This window comes from Aquarana catesbeiana, linkage group LG03, assembly GCF_042186555.1.
Source record: "Aquarana catesbeiana isolate 2022-GZ linkage group LG03, ASM4218655v1, whole genome shotgun sequence".
Lineage (NCBI taxonomy): Eukaryota > Metazoa > Chordata > Amphibia > Anura > Ranidae > Aquarana > Aquarana catesbeiana.
The window spans coordinates 441,280,880-441,293,400 of record NC_133326.1 but is presented as its reverse complement, the minus strand read 5'-3'; the positions used below and the strand labels follow the sequence as shown (position 1 = coordinate 441,293,400).

Genomic DNA, 12,521 nt, shown 5'->3' with positions numbered 1-12,521 from the left:
GATGGACACTGGCACACCCTAAGACAGGAAGTTCACTCCCTATATAACCCCTCCCACTACTGGGAGTACCTCAGTTTTTTCGTCAGTGTCTTAGGTGTTGGTCACGAGTAAAGATGTGCTAGGCTGAGCTCCACTGGAATATTCCTTTGCTGGGGCAAGCTATGCAGCCGGATCCATTCAAGGTGTCTTTTCATGTCGAATTTAATGGTAGCCGTGCCTCGTGGCGGAAGAAACGAGGTTTAGCCCGTAACGCTTCTCTTGTTTGAGAGCTGGACCCCGGGATCCAGTGCTTTGGTTTCTTCAGCCGTAAAGTTTCTTGGTGGGGTGTTTTACGGGTCCAGGGGAGTGGAACCCCTGATAAAAAGGGGCCCTGGTCCCTGAAGGTTTTTTTTTAACGGAGCCCACCGTGAGGGGTGAAGATTGGGTCTGTTGGTTTTACCACAGAATCCCTGTGGCGGGATAAGGTAAGTAGAGAATTCTAAGGAATTTTAAATTTTCTTATGGATTGTCGCCTTTAAAATCAAATGTTGTCATGCGTAAAGTCACCACTGGGGGCTGTTTAGAGCACGTATGTTCATGCTTTCCATAGATTGCTGTGTGTCAGCAGATGCTGCAGGCTAAACAGTCCCAGGCCTCAGGTAAGATGTTGGGGGGGGATTTTTTTCCAAAAACACCCCCCACCTAGACAGAAGCTCTCCCCCTCTCCCGGATAGGTAGATGCCGTTTCGTTCTTCCACCGCCTCTGTATGGTGGTTTGTCTGCTCTCCTCCTCGCCACCCCCCCCACGCGCGCACGCTGATCCCGTCGGATCAGAAGCCCGCGCGGGAAAACGCTCTTTTGAAAAGAGAAAGGCGGGGGCGCGGTGGGAAGTCGTAAGGGGCATGGCTTGGCGCAGCGTTAGCGTGCAGCAACGTCCAGTGTGGGACTGCATTATAAAAAGCTCCATTTGGCTGACTGCAGCTATCGGAAGGACACAAGAGCAGCAGGGGGCATGTAAGTGGTGACACAGGCATTCCCTTGCCACATTTACTGAGCATCAGGCTGAGCATTAATAGCACTGGCGGTTGCTGGACTATTTGCTCAAGCAGTGGGTGCAATTTCTTCTGGTAGTACCTCTGCATTTGTGCATCAGGCTTTGGTCAGAAGGGGAGGTAGAAACACCCCAAAAAAGGGCTCAAAGGGTCTTCCTCAAGCTCTAAGAAGCATCCTCCCCTGAGACATCTGGGGTGGCTGGTCAGAGTGAGCCGTTTTTTCCTCAGCTATGATAGGATTGGAAAAAAGGTTAGCGGCTTTAATCGCATCTTCCCAGATTGGGACAAAACGCAACATGTCCCTTTCCACTACCCGGGACCCTCAAACAGAGGAGCTGGGGGTGGGAGAAGATGAATTTCCCTCAGGGGACCGTAAAGAGGCTGATGACTTCTCTTCTGAGGGGTCAAATGTGGAAGGATCTCCTTTCACAATCTGAAAGATTGATAGTGCAATCTCTTACTGAGTTGGTCCGCTCCACTTTTATGCTACCCTTAACTGAGTCGGTTGATAAGCCCACTTCTCGTTTGGGTTCGCTAAACCCTCCTCAAGCTGTGCATGCCTTTCCTGTCCATTCATTGCTGGAACAGCTTATGTATTCTGAGTGGTATCACCCAGATAAGCATATTTTTTCCTCCTAAAAAGTTTTCAACACTTTATCCTATGGAGGAAAAATTCACTAAAACGTGGGAGATACCAGCAATTGATGCTGCTATATCCTCTGTGAATAAAAGTTTGACTTGCTCAAATGCTAGAAGTTAGCCAAAGCTCAAATGCTTAGGGATCCAACGGATAAGAAATTGGAATTCCTGCTAAAAAACACTTTTTCTCTGGCAGGTTCAGTGACTCAACCTGCAGTGGCAGCAATTGGTGTATGTTAATCTTTGCAAGACCAATTTAAACAGGTGCTCAAGGTTATCCCTGATCAGCAGGCCCAGGATTTAGCCAAGCTACCAGGGGCTTTATGTTTTGTAATAGACACTATGAGAGATTCTATTCTTCAGGCCTCATGCCTTACACTTCGGCTGGTGCATATGCGTAGAATAATATGGTTGAAAAATTGGTCAGCCGAAGTGCCAAAAAAGCTCCTGGCTAGTTTTCCTTTCCACGGTGAACGGTTGTTTGGGGATAATTTGGATAAATACATCCAAAAAAATTCTAATGGAATAAGTACCCTTTTGCCAGTTAGGAAAAGGAGTAAACATATTGCATTTAAACAAGCTCCTTCTCCAGTGCCAGGGGCATCAGCCTCCAGGCAGTCACGACAGCCTCCGCTGTCAAGTTCAAGAGGTAAACCTCAGGGTCAACCCCAGGGACAAAACAAGATACTAAAGCCTCCTTATGAAGAGGCGCCCCCGCTCGCTCTAATGGGGGGAAGACTTCTGCATTTCTCAAGGGTCTGGCAGGAAGAGAGTGTCGAGACAGATGGGTGACTTCCTCAATAGCTCTAGGGTACAAACTAAAGTTACGAGAGTCCCCGTCTCCTCAGATCAAACATTCCCAAGGATCCAGAGAAAAAGAAGTCTCTCTTTCAAGCATTGGATCGTCTTTCGTCTCAAAAAGTGATCTCGGTGGTCCCCATGGAAGAGCAGGGATTGGGGTTTTATTCAAAACTTTTTACAGGGCCAAAACCAAATTTAGATGTCAGACCCATTCTAGATCTCAAAGATCTAAACCGGTTCCTGAATATCCGCTCTTTTCGCATGGAGTCAATCTGATCAGTAGTCTCCATCCTACAAGGAGGAGAACTTCTGGCATAATCAACATCAAGGATGCATACCTCTATGTGCCTATTTTCCCCGCTCACCAGGAATATCTATGTTTCGAGGTAGAAAATCTTCATTTTCAGTTTATAGCTCTGCCTGTCGGTCTAGCTACTGCACCTCAAGTGTTTACAAAGGTCCTGGCCCCTCCTCTAGCCAGATTAAGGGCCCAAAGTATAACGATTATAGCTTACCTAGACGATCTGCTCTTGTCGGTAGCTCGCTTAGACCAAAGTATGGTCACCACAGTCAACTACCTGGAATACCTAGGTTGGATTCTCAACCTACAGAAATCTTCCTTAAAACCATCAAGGAAATTAGAATACTTGGGTCTAATCATAGATACAGCCCAGAAGAGGGTATTCTTGCCCCAGGCAAAGATCAGCGCCATAACGGAACTGATTCAGGTGGTCAAAGCAAAAAAGCATCCTTCTATTCGGCTTTGCATGAGGTTGTTGGGAAAGATGGTGGCTTCATTCAAGGCCATTCCTTATGCTCAGTTTCATTCGAGGCTGCTGCAAAACAGTATCCTATTAGCTTGGAACAAGAAGGTCCAAGCTCTAGATTTCCCAATGTGTCTGTCTCCAAAGGTGCGCCGGAGCCTCAGTTGGTGGTTGATAACCAAGAATCTGCAAAAGGGAAAATCCTTCCTACCAGTTACCTGGAAGATGGTAACAGATGCCAGCCTTTTGGTTTAGGGAGCAGTCCTGGAAGAAGCGATTGTCCAAGGGAAATAGTCCAAATCAGAAATGGCCTTGCCCATCAACATTCTAGAGATTCGGGCAGCACGCTTGGCCCTGAGGGCCTGGACGTTCAGGTTACGGAATTGTCCTGTCAGGATCCAATCCAACAATGTCACAGCCGTGGCTTATATCAATCATCAAGGGGGCACAAGAAGTTGTGCGGCCCAGAGAGCTGAATCATATCCTAAATTGGGCAGAAAACAACCTATCGGCAGTCTTCATTCCAGGAATATTAAATTGGCAGGCGGACTATTTGAGTCGCCAGCAGTTGTTCCCGGGAAAATGGTCCCTTCACCCCGAGATCTTCCTGGCAATATACCGAAGATGGGGGATCCCAGACGTAGATCTATTTGCGTCCAGGTTCAACAGGAAGATTGACAACTTTGTGTCAAGAACAAGGGATCCGCTAGCATGTGGAACAGATGCCTTGGTGGTTCCGTGGAATCCGTTCTCACCGATTTATCCATTGCCTCCTATACTGCTGCTTCCACGACTTCTTCGCAGAATGGGAAGTCGGTGATTCTTGTGGCCCCGGTGTGGCCCAGAAGATCTTGGTATGCAGAGATCAAAAGGATGGCGGTAGGGGACCCATGGACCTAACCACCACGTTCAGACCTACTCTCGCAAGGTCTGGTATTCCATCCTACCTTACAAACTATAAATTTAACGGTTTGGCTATTGAGACGCACATTCTGAAGAAGCGTGGGCTGTCAGGTTCAGTGGTATCTACCTTGATTAATGCAAGGAAGCTGGCCTCTAAAATCATTTATTAGAGAGTCTGGAAGGCATATGTTTCCGGGTGTGAATCCAGGGGTTGGCACCCAAGGAATAGGGATGGGCTGTCTGTTCGAGTCGAACATGAGTTCGACTCGAACACTGGCTGTTCGCCCGTCCGCCGAACAGTGAACAATTTGGGGTGTTCCGTGGCTTTTCGAATTAACCGCAAACACCCCAAATTTTAAGGGGAACTCCGCACCAATTTTTTAAAGAAAAATGGCGTGGGGTTCCCCCAAAAATCCACACCAGAGCCTTATCCGAGCACGCAACCTGGCAGGCCGCAGGAAAAGAGGGGGGGGGGGGACGACGACAAGGGAGCGTCTCGTCCTTTATATAAAAGAAAAAAAAAAAAAAAAAAAAAAAAAAGATTCCAGCAATGTAATTCAATAAATCTATGCTCCTACTCCAAAGATGTAATCCAATTCTCGATCTCCAGCGATGGATGATCTCCAGCCACTCCAGCAAGGAACACGCACATTATCCTGCCTCCACTGGAGGCACCCAGCCAATGACGCGGCGCTAGCTTGACAGCCCTTATGCAGCTGAAGGCGGGACCACCCATAACGTGACCCCATTCCCCCCTCTAACAACAGGAATCCTGCGTTGCATCAGAGGGGGCGGGGTCACCCGTACACGTCACTGGGAAACCCCAGCGTTTCCACCTGTCAGAGGGGGGCGGGGTCATGTGACGGGTGGCCTGCCCTCAGCTGCATAAGAGCGGTCAAGCTAGCGCTGAGTCATTGGCTGGGTGCCTCCGGTGGAGGCAGGATAATGTGCGTGTTCCTTGCTGGAGATCATCCATCGCTGGAGATCGAGAATTGGATTACATCTTTGGAGTAGGAGCATGGATTTATTGAATTACATTGCTGGAATCATTTTTTTTTATTTTTAATAAACGACTTGTCCCAAGACGTCTCCTGTGGTTTTTTAACATTTTGACACTTTTGTGAATCGGTAGGCCTTACCAATTCACAAGGGGGGGGGGGGGCTGGGATCAGGGTGTCCCCTTTGTTAAGGGGGGCTTCCAGATGGCGATAAGCCCCCCCCGCCCGCAGACCCCCACAACCACCGGGCAAGGGTTGTGGGGAGGACATCCTCCCCATGTTGAGGGCATGTGGCCTGGTATGGTTCAGGAGGGGGGCGCTATCTCGTCCCCCCCCTCTTTTCCTGCAGCCTGCCAGGTTGGGTGCTCGGATAAGGGTCTGGTGTGGATTTTCGCCATTTTAAAAAAAAAAATTTATTAAAAAAAATATATTAAGAGTTCCCCTTAATATCCATACTAGACCTGAAGGGCCTGGTAATGGAATTTTGGGGAACCCCCACGCATTTTTTTTTCCATTACTTTTATGTGTATTGTCGGGACCGACAATTCATTAATAGCCGGCACTAGCGCTAGCACTTTTAAATGACACTTTTTTCCTTTAGAAATGTCATTTTGCTCTCGGACTGTTATAAACACGGGAAACATACACTACTTTACAGGCATACTATAGACACCCCCCAGGTACAGAATTTAAAGGAATATTTCACTTATTGTTTCACTTTAAGCATTATTAAAATCACTGCTCCCGAAAAATAGGATTTTTAAAACAGCTTACCTGTAAAATCCTTTTCTTGGAGTACATCATAGGACACAGAGCCTCAAGTAATTACTTGGTGGGTTATGGGCCTACCTTCAGGTGTTGACACTGGTATAACCAATACAGGAAGTTGACTCCCCTATATAACTCCTTCCAGAAGTCCTCAGTTTTTGTAGCCAAGCAATATACTCTCACCCCATAAAACAGAGGGGCGGGAGCTCTGTGTCCTATGATGTACTCCAAAAAAAGGATTTTATAGGTAAGCGGTTTTAAAAATCCTATTTTCTTTATCGTACATCATTGGACACAGGGCCTCAAGTAATTACTTGGTGGGTTGTCCCATAGCAATGTTACTTGAGGGGAGGGAGACACAACCCATAGGGCACCCCAAGACCTTGAGGAATTACACTGCTGCCTGCAGCACACTGCGCCCAAAGGCGATATCCTCATTTCATCTTACATCTACTTGATAAAATTTTGTAAATGTATGCACTGAAAACCAAGTCACGGCCTTGATGATCTGAGACATGGAGGCCTGGTGACATACTGGTAAATGGGAAAAAAATGCAGCGCTAAGAAGTAATAGGAAGTTAGGGTGTAGTGAAACAATTAAGTAAGAGATGCTGTACTGAACAGTAAAGCATATGTGCAAAAACCATAAGTGAAATGAAATGAACAAACACAGTATAAAGTGTCCACATATGGTAAATGGACGATTCCAAACTCAAATTATTAAGAGGAACTGGTATGGACCAAAAAATGATGTGAAACTAGAAAATAAAGTCAATGGTGCACGGTGTGGATCTGTGACTGAGTCAACAACGGGGTACAGAACTTCCGTAGCTGTAAACCAACATCTCGATATGGGGCATCAGAATGAAAACATCAGGAAGTAAGATAAGATGGGTACTCTTACCAGATGACGTGGACTCCACTGTCATATGACATGGAGTCAATGGTGCATGGAGCCAAACCTAGGCTGGAAAACGATATCCGGAACGGTGGAACCTCTGAGAGAAGCCGGGGACAGATTTGAACCATACCCTGTTGAAGACCCCCTTGGTCGAAACGCGTCGGGCGATCTCCCCTTCCTTACGCTGCTTAGATTTTATTTTAATTGTGATCACTTTTATCCATTTTTTGTATGGTATTTTTAGAAATAAAAATCCCTGGTTTACCTGCACTATGCAGAAGCTTTTTATTTTTTATTTGCATATTATCCCGATGCAAGAAACTGCCTTCCAGTAGCCCTACTTCCATCACGGGGTCTGGATCAAATCTGTCCCCGGCTTCTCCTTGGAACACATCCTTGAGGTCTATTGGCTGATATCCAGTTGGCGGCCCTTCCTGATGTTTCTTCACCCCACCAGAGAAGTCAAGAAGGGAGACAGAGGTTCCACCGTTCCGGATATCGTTTTCCAGCCTAGATTTGGCTCCATGCACCATTGACTCCATGTCATATGACAGTGGAGTCCACGTCATCTGGTAAGAGTACCCATCTTATCTTACTTCCTGATGTTTTCATTCTGATGCCCCATATCGAGATGTTGGTTTACAGCTACGGAAGTTCTGTACCCCGTTGTTGACTCAGTCACAGATCCACACCGTGCACCATTGACTTTATTTTCTAGTTTCACATCATTTTTTGGTCCATACCAGTTCCTCTTAATAATTTGAGTTTGGAATCATCCATTTACCATATGTGGACACTTTATACTGTGTTTGTTCATTTCATTTCACTTATGGTTTTTGCACATATGCTTTACTGTTCAGTACAGCATCTCTTACTTAATTGTTTCACTACACCCTAACTTCCTATTACTTCTTAGCGCTGCATTTTTTTCCCATTTACCAGTTATTGTTTGTCACAATGTATGCAGCTGCTGGCTCACATATATTTTATTTTTGCTATTAGAGCGCAGTGTTTTCTTATTCTCTGGTGACATACTGCCCAAGAAGCACCAACCGCTCTGGCAGAGTACGCCTTAACTTGAAAAGGGGGAATCTTTCCCTTTAAATCATAAGTTTGAATTATAACCTGCCGAATCCACTTAGCCACAGTGGATTTTGACGCTGCCTGTCCTTTTTTAGGACCCTCTGGCAGAATAAATAAGACATCAGTCTTACGAATCGGAGCAGTTTTCTTTAAATAGATCTTCACTGCTCTCACCACATCAAGACAATGTAGTGACTTTTCTTCTTTGGAACATGGTTTTGGAAAAAACGATATCAGGACAATATCTTCATTCAGATGAAAGCCTGAAACCACTTTTGGCAAAAAGCCTGGACGAGGGCGTAACACCACTCTGTCCTCATGAATAACCAACATGGTTTTGGAAAAAAACGGCAGGACGATATCTTGGTTCAGGTGGAAACCTGAGACCACTTTTGGTAAAAAACCTGGACGAGGGCCCAACACCTCTCTGTCCTCATGAATAACCAAATATGGCTCTTTACAGGAAAGAGCAGCCAATTCTGAAACCCTCCTTGCTGAGGATATAGCAACCAAAAATATCAGCTTCCTAGTCAGAAGGACTAAGGGAACATGCTGTAATGGTTCGAATGGCGGTTTTGGCAACACTGACAAAACTAAATTCAAGTCCCAAGGGCTTAAGGGTGATTTAACTGGCGGATTCATCCGCATCACTCCTCGCATGAAACCCCAGACTAAAGAATGCGTAGCAAGTGGTCTTTGAAATAAAATTGATAAGGCTGAGACTTGGCCCTTAATAGTACTCAGGGCCAACTTCATCTCTACGCCTACTTGTAGAAAGGCAAAAATTCTGCCTATAATATATCTCCGAGGGTGCCAACCCTTGGGTTCAAACCACGAAACATAAGCTTTCCAGACTCTATAATATATAGCTCTAGAAGCTGGCTTCCTAGCATTAAAGTAGAAATAACTGCCCTGGAAAGCCCACGTCTTTTCAGAATGTGGGTCTCAATAGCCAGGCCGTTAAATTTAGGCATTCGTAAAGTAGGATGGAATATCGGCCTCTGTGAGAGCAGGTCTGGTCTTAGTGGAAGGGACCACAGATCCTCCACTGCCATCTTTACGACCTCTGCATACCATGACCTTCTGGGCCATGCTGGTGCTGCCAGAATTACCGGTTTTCTTTCCAGCTTGATCCTGCAAAGAAGTCAAGGCAGCAACTGAATAGGGGGAAATGCATAGATCAGTAAAAGCTGATCCCCACAGTATCATCAACGCATCTGTTCTGCATACGAATGGATCCTTTGTTGTGGACACAAAGTTGACTAACTTTATGTTGCACTGGATGCTAGAAGATCTACATCCGGAGTCCCCCATCCTTGACAAACAGCCCGAAACATGTCGGGGTGAATAGACCATTCCCCTGGGAATAATCTGCTGGCGGCACATGTAGTGCGTGTGCCAATTCTCTATTCCCGGAATGAAGACTGCCGATGGGCACGGAATATTTCTTTCTGCTCAAGTTAGAATATGGTTCACTTCTCTCTGCACTGAGAGATTCTTGGTGCCCCTTTTGGTGATTGATATAGGCCACAGCCGTGGCATTGACGGATTGGATCCTGTCGGGACAATCCCTTAAGGTTAACCTGGAAGTCCAGGCTTTTAGAGCCAGACGCACTGCCTGAATCTCTAGAATGTTGATGGACAAGGCTCTTTCGGTTCTTGAACACTGTCCTTGGACAGTTGTCTTCTCTGTCATTACCACTTTCCAGATAAGTGGTCTGAAGGATTTACCCTTTAGGACATTCTTTAGTAACCACCAATTGAGGCTTTGGGACAACCTTGGGGACAGTCGCATTGGCAAGTCCAAAGCTTGGATCATTTTGTTCCAAGAAAATAGAATACTGTTTTGCAACAGTCTCCAATGGAACTGGGCAAAGGGAACTGCTTCAAATGAAGCCACCATCCTTTCTAACAACCTCATGCAAAGGTGAATGGAGGGACCACCTTTTGACCTGACCATCCGCACCAACTCTTTTATAGAGTGGTGTTTTTTTTTTTCTCTGGGCAAGAAGACCCTTTTTCTGGGCTGTATCTATAATCAGACCCAAATACTGCAGCCCTTTTTAGCATATTTTAATGGAGACTTTACTCCATTAAAATAGCAACCCAGACCTTTCCAGGTGAGAATGCAACCCAGACCTTTCCAGGTAACTAGTTGTAATGCGTACACCTTACTCCAAACAGCGATTGGTCTATTAGCAATAGATCGTCTAGGTATGCCAAGACTGTTTAAGCCCTGTGCCCTTGACCTGGCTACAGGTGGGGCTAGCACCTTTGTGAACACTCGAGGTGCTGTAGCTAGCCCGAAGAGCAAGGCTATAAACTGAAATGTTGCTGTTCTACTTCGAACCGCAGAAACCTTTGGTGAGCGGGAAATATATGAACATGCAGATATGCGTCCCTGATGCCTATAGACGCTAGAAGTTTTCCTCCTTGCAGGATAGAAACTACTGACTTGATCGACTCTATAGAAAGGAGCGGATCTTCAGGAACTGATTTAGATTCTTTTAGATCTAGAATGGATCTGTTGAATTTCTGCGTGGCTCTGTACATGTACAGGAAACGCATGAAAAAGGCAGTGAAGGGTTCCAAGGAACCTAAGAAAAAACAGAACTATCAGCTGACTCTACTAGAGGTAGCTTGAAAGAGGCACAAATCATTTCTGTTAGAGGTTTGTGCCAGCAATTTCTCAGATTGCGAGGCTGAAAAAAGTTCAACTCTAGTGGTCTCCTCTACAGAGGAGTACTCGGTTTGCCTTTCTTCCCGATTACCTGGAGGGTAATCCTTCATCCTCTACCCACTGTTCCCTTGATAAGGGATCTCAGGTGGGGGAGGGGATCTAACACGCTTCCCATCCTTGGATAGCGGATGCGATTAAAGTCGCTAACTTTCCTTCTAGGCCCTGTAGGGCGGAGGAAAAACGCATCTTCAATCATGTATACAGGGGCTGAATATTTTCTCCTCTTAGGCTCTGTTTCCACTATTGCAACCCCAAAGTTGCGTGATTTTACAGTGATCCTTTGCCGCCGAGAATACGTCGGGGCACGATTTTAATGCGACAGGAAACAATGCCTGTGTATTCTAGAGGTTTATGGACCTCAAGTCGCATCAAAGTGGTACCAAAGTAGTGCAGGGACTACCTTGAAGTCGCACAGATCTGAACACTATTTCTTGGAATTCATGCCCTAGAGTCTGATGGTGGAGGCCGTCACCGCTGCCTAGAGGCAGCTGCCCCTGCGCAGGGGAAGGAATCCGTTTAAGTGACTTGTCCAAGGTCACAAGGAGCCAACGTGAGGACGAGGTCCCACGTCTTTCAGGAAACCTCCCATGGCTACGCTGGCCGTCAGAGTAGTTAACCTGTGAGGAGTGGCTCCTTCACTAGTGAACGCCGACATGTGGATCTGAATCCATGTCTGTCAGGAAGTCTCCCATGGCTGTGAGCTGTTGTGGCTTCACTTTAAATAAAAGGACATTTAAACCTTCTACTGGACAAAAGAGCTTTACTGCTAGAAATCATTTGGATGTATTTCACCAAACCTTCCCCAATGAAAGGGAAACTAGTCAGATAACCTTTTTTGCAAGATGCTTCGGCTGACCAACCCTTTTAACCACAGGGTCCTAAGCATGTGTTTTAGCACAAGCGTAAGGCGAGACGCCTGGTGGATAGGGTCTTTTATGACATCTATGGCTAAACATAGCGCCATTGGTAGGAGGATTTTAACAAAAAAATTCCAACTCCTTAAAAAACAAAAACAAAGAAGGGACCTGGACTTTCAGCTTACTCTGTTAGGAGTAGAATACAAAGTGGAATGAACCATCTCTGTAAGAGTTTGTACCATCAATCTGTCAGATTGTGAGGTTGTATAAGGTTCATCAACTGTTGTTTCCTCCACAGAGGAAAATTTGGCTTGTTTTCCCCGGTGATCACCTGAGGATAACACCTCATCCTGAGCCCACTGTTCCCTTGGAAAAAGGGGTTTGAGGTGGGGGATCTAGCATGCTTCCTTTCCTCTTGGATGGAGAATGCGATTAAAGCTGCTAATATTCCTTCTAAGCCCAACAGGGCAGAGGAGAATGCATCTTCAGTCACATACACAGGGGCTGAAGTGTGAGAAGCAATTGCACCACCAATTGCTTCCAATGACTCACCCTGGCTTGCCATGTCAGGTATCTCCGGAGAGGATGACAGTGTGGAGGCATGACTGGAGTTCCCAGCGCCTGGGGGTGGAATCCTTGGTACCTTTGTGGTACACTGGAAATCAAATGTGCTAAGCACAACAGCAGAGGCACTTTAACAAATTATGGTATTTGCTGAATAATAGTTTTAGCAAAAGAAAACAATGTCACCATAAGGATCAACCTTTGATACTGAGTACCATAATATTTCCTGTGCTGGAAATGCCTGTTTACAAACCTTTACATGCGCTCCTGTGTCTCTCAGTGTGACAGACTTCTGTCTTCAGCATATGAACTGAGAGCGTCTGTGTTAAGCCTCAGGTGAGAACCTGATTACACTTAAAGCGGGATTCCGGCCAGCTAAAAAAAAATTTTAAAGTCAGCAGCTACAAACACTGTAGCTGCTGACTTTAAATAAGTAGACTTACCTGTCCTGGGTGCCCGCGATGTCGGCCGC

General features: G+C 46.0%; 1 protein-coding gene across 1 annotated transcript in view; it reads right to left on the bottom strand.

Moving 5' to 3' along the window:
* Positions 1 to 12,521, bottom strand: part of DDX46 (DEAD-box helicase 46) — a 380,459-nt gene that overhangs the window by 138,672 nt on the left and 229,266 nt on the right. The gene's annotated exons all lie outside the window — the stretch shown is intronic.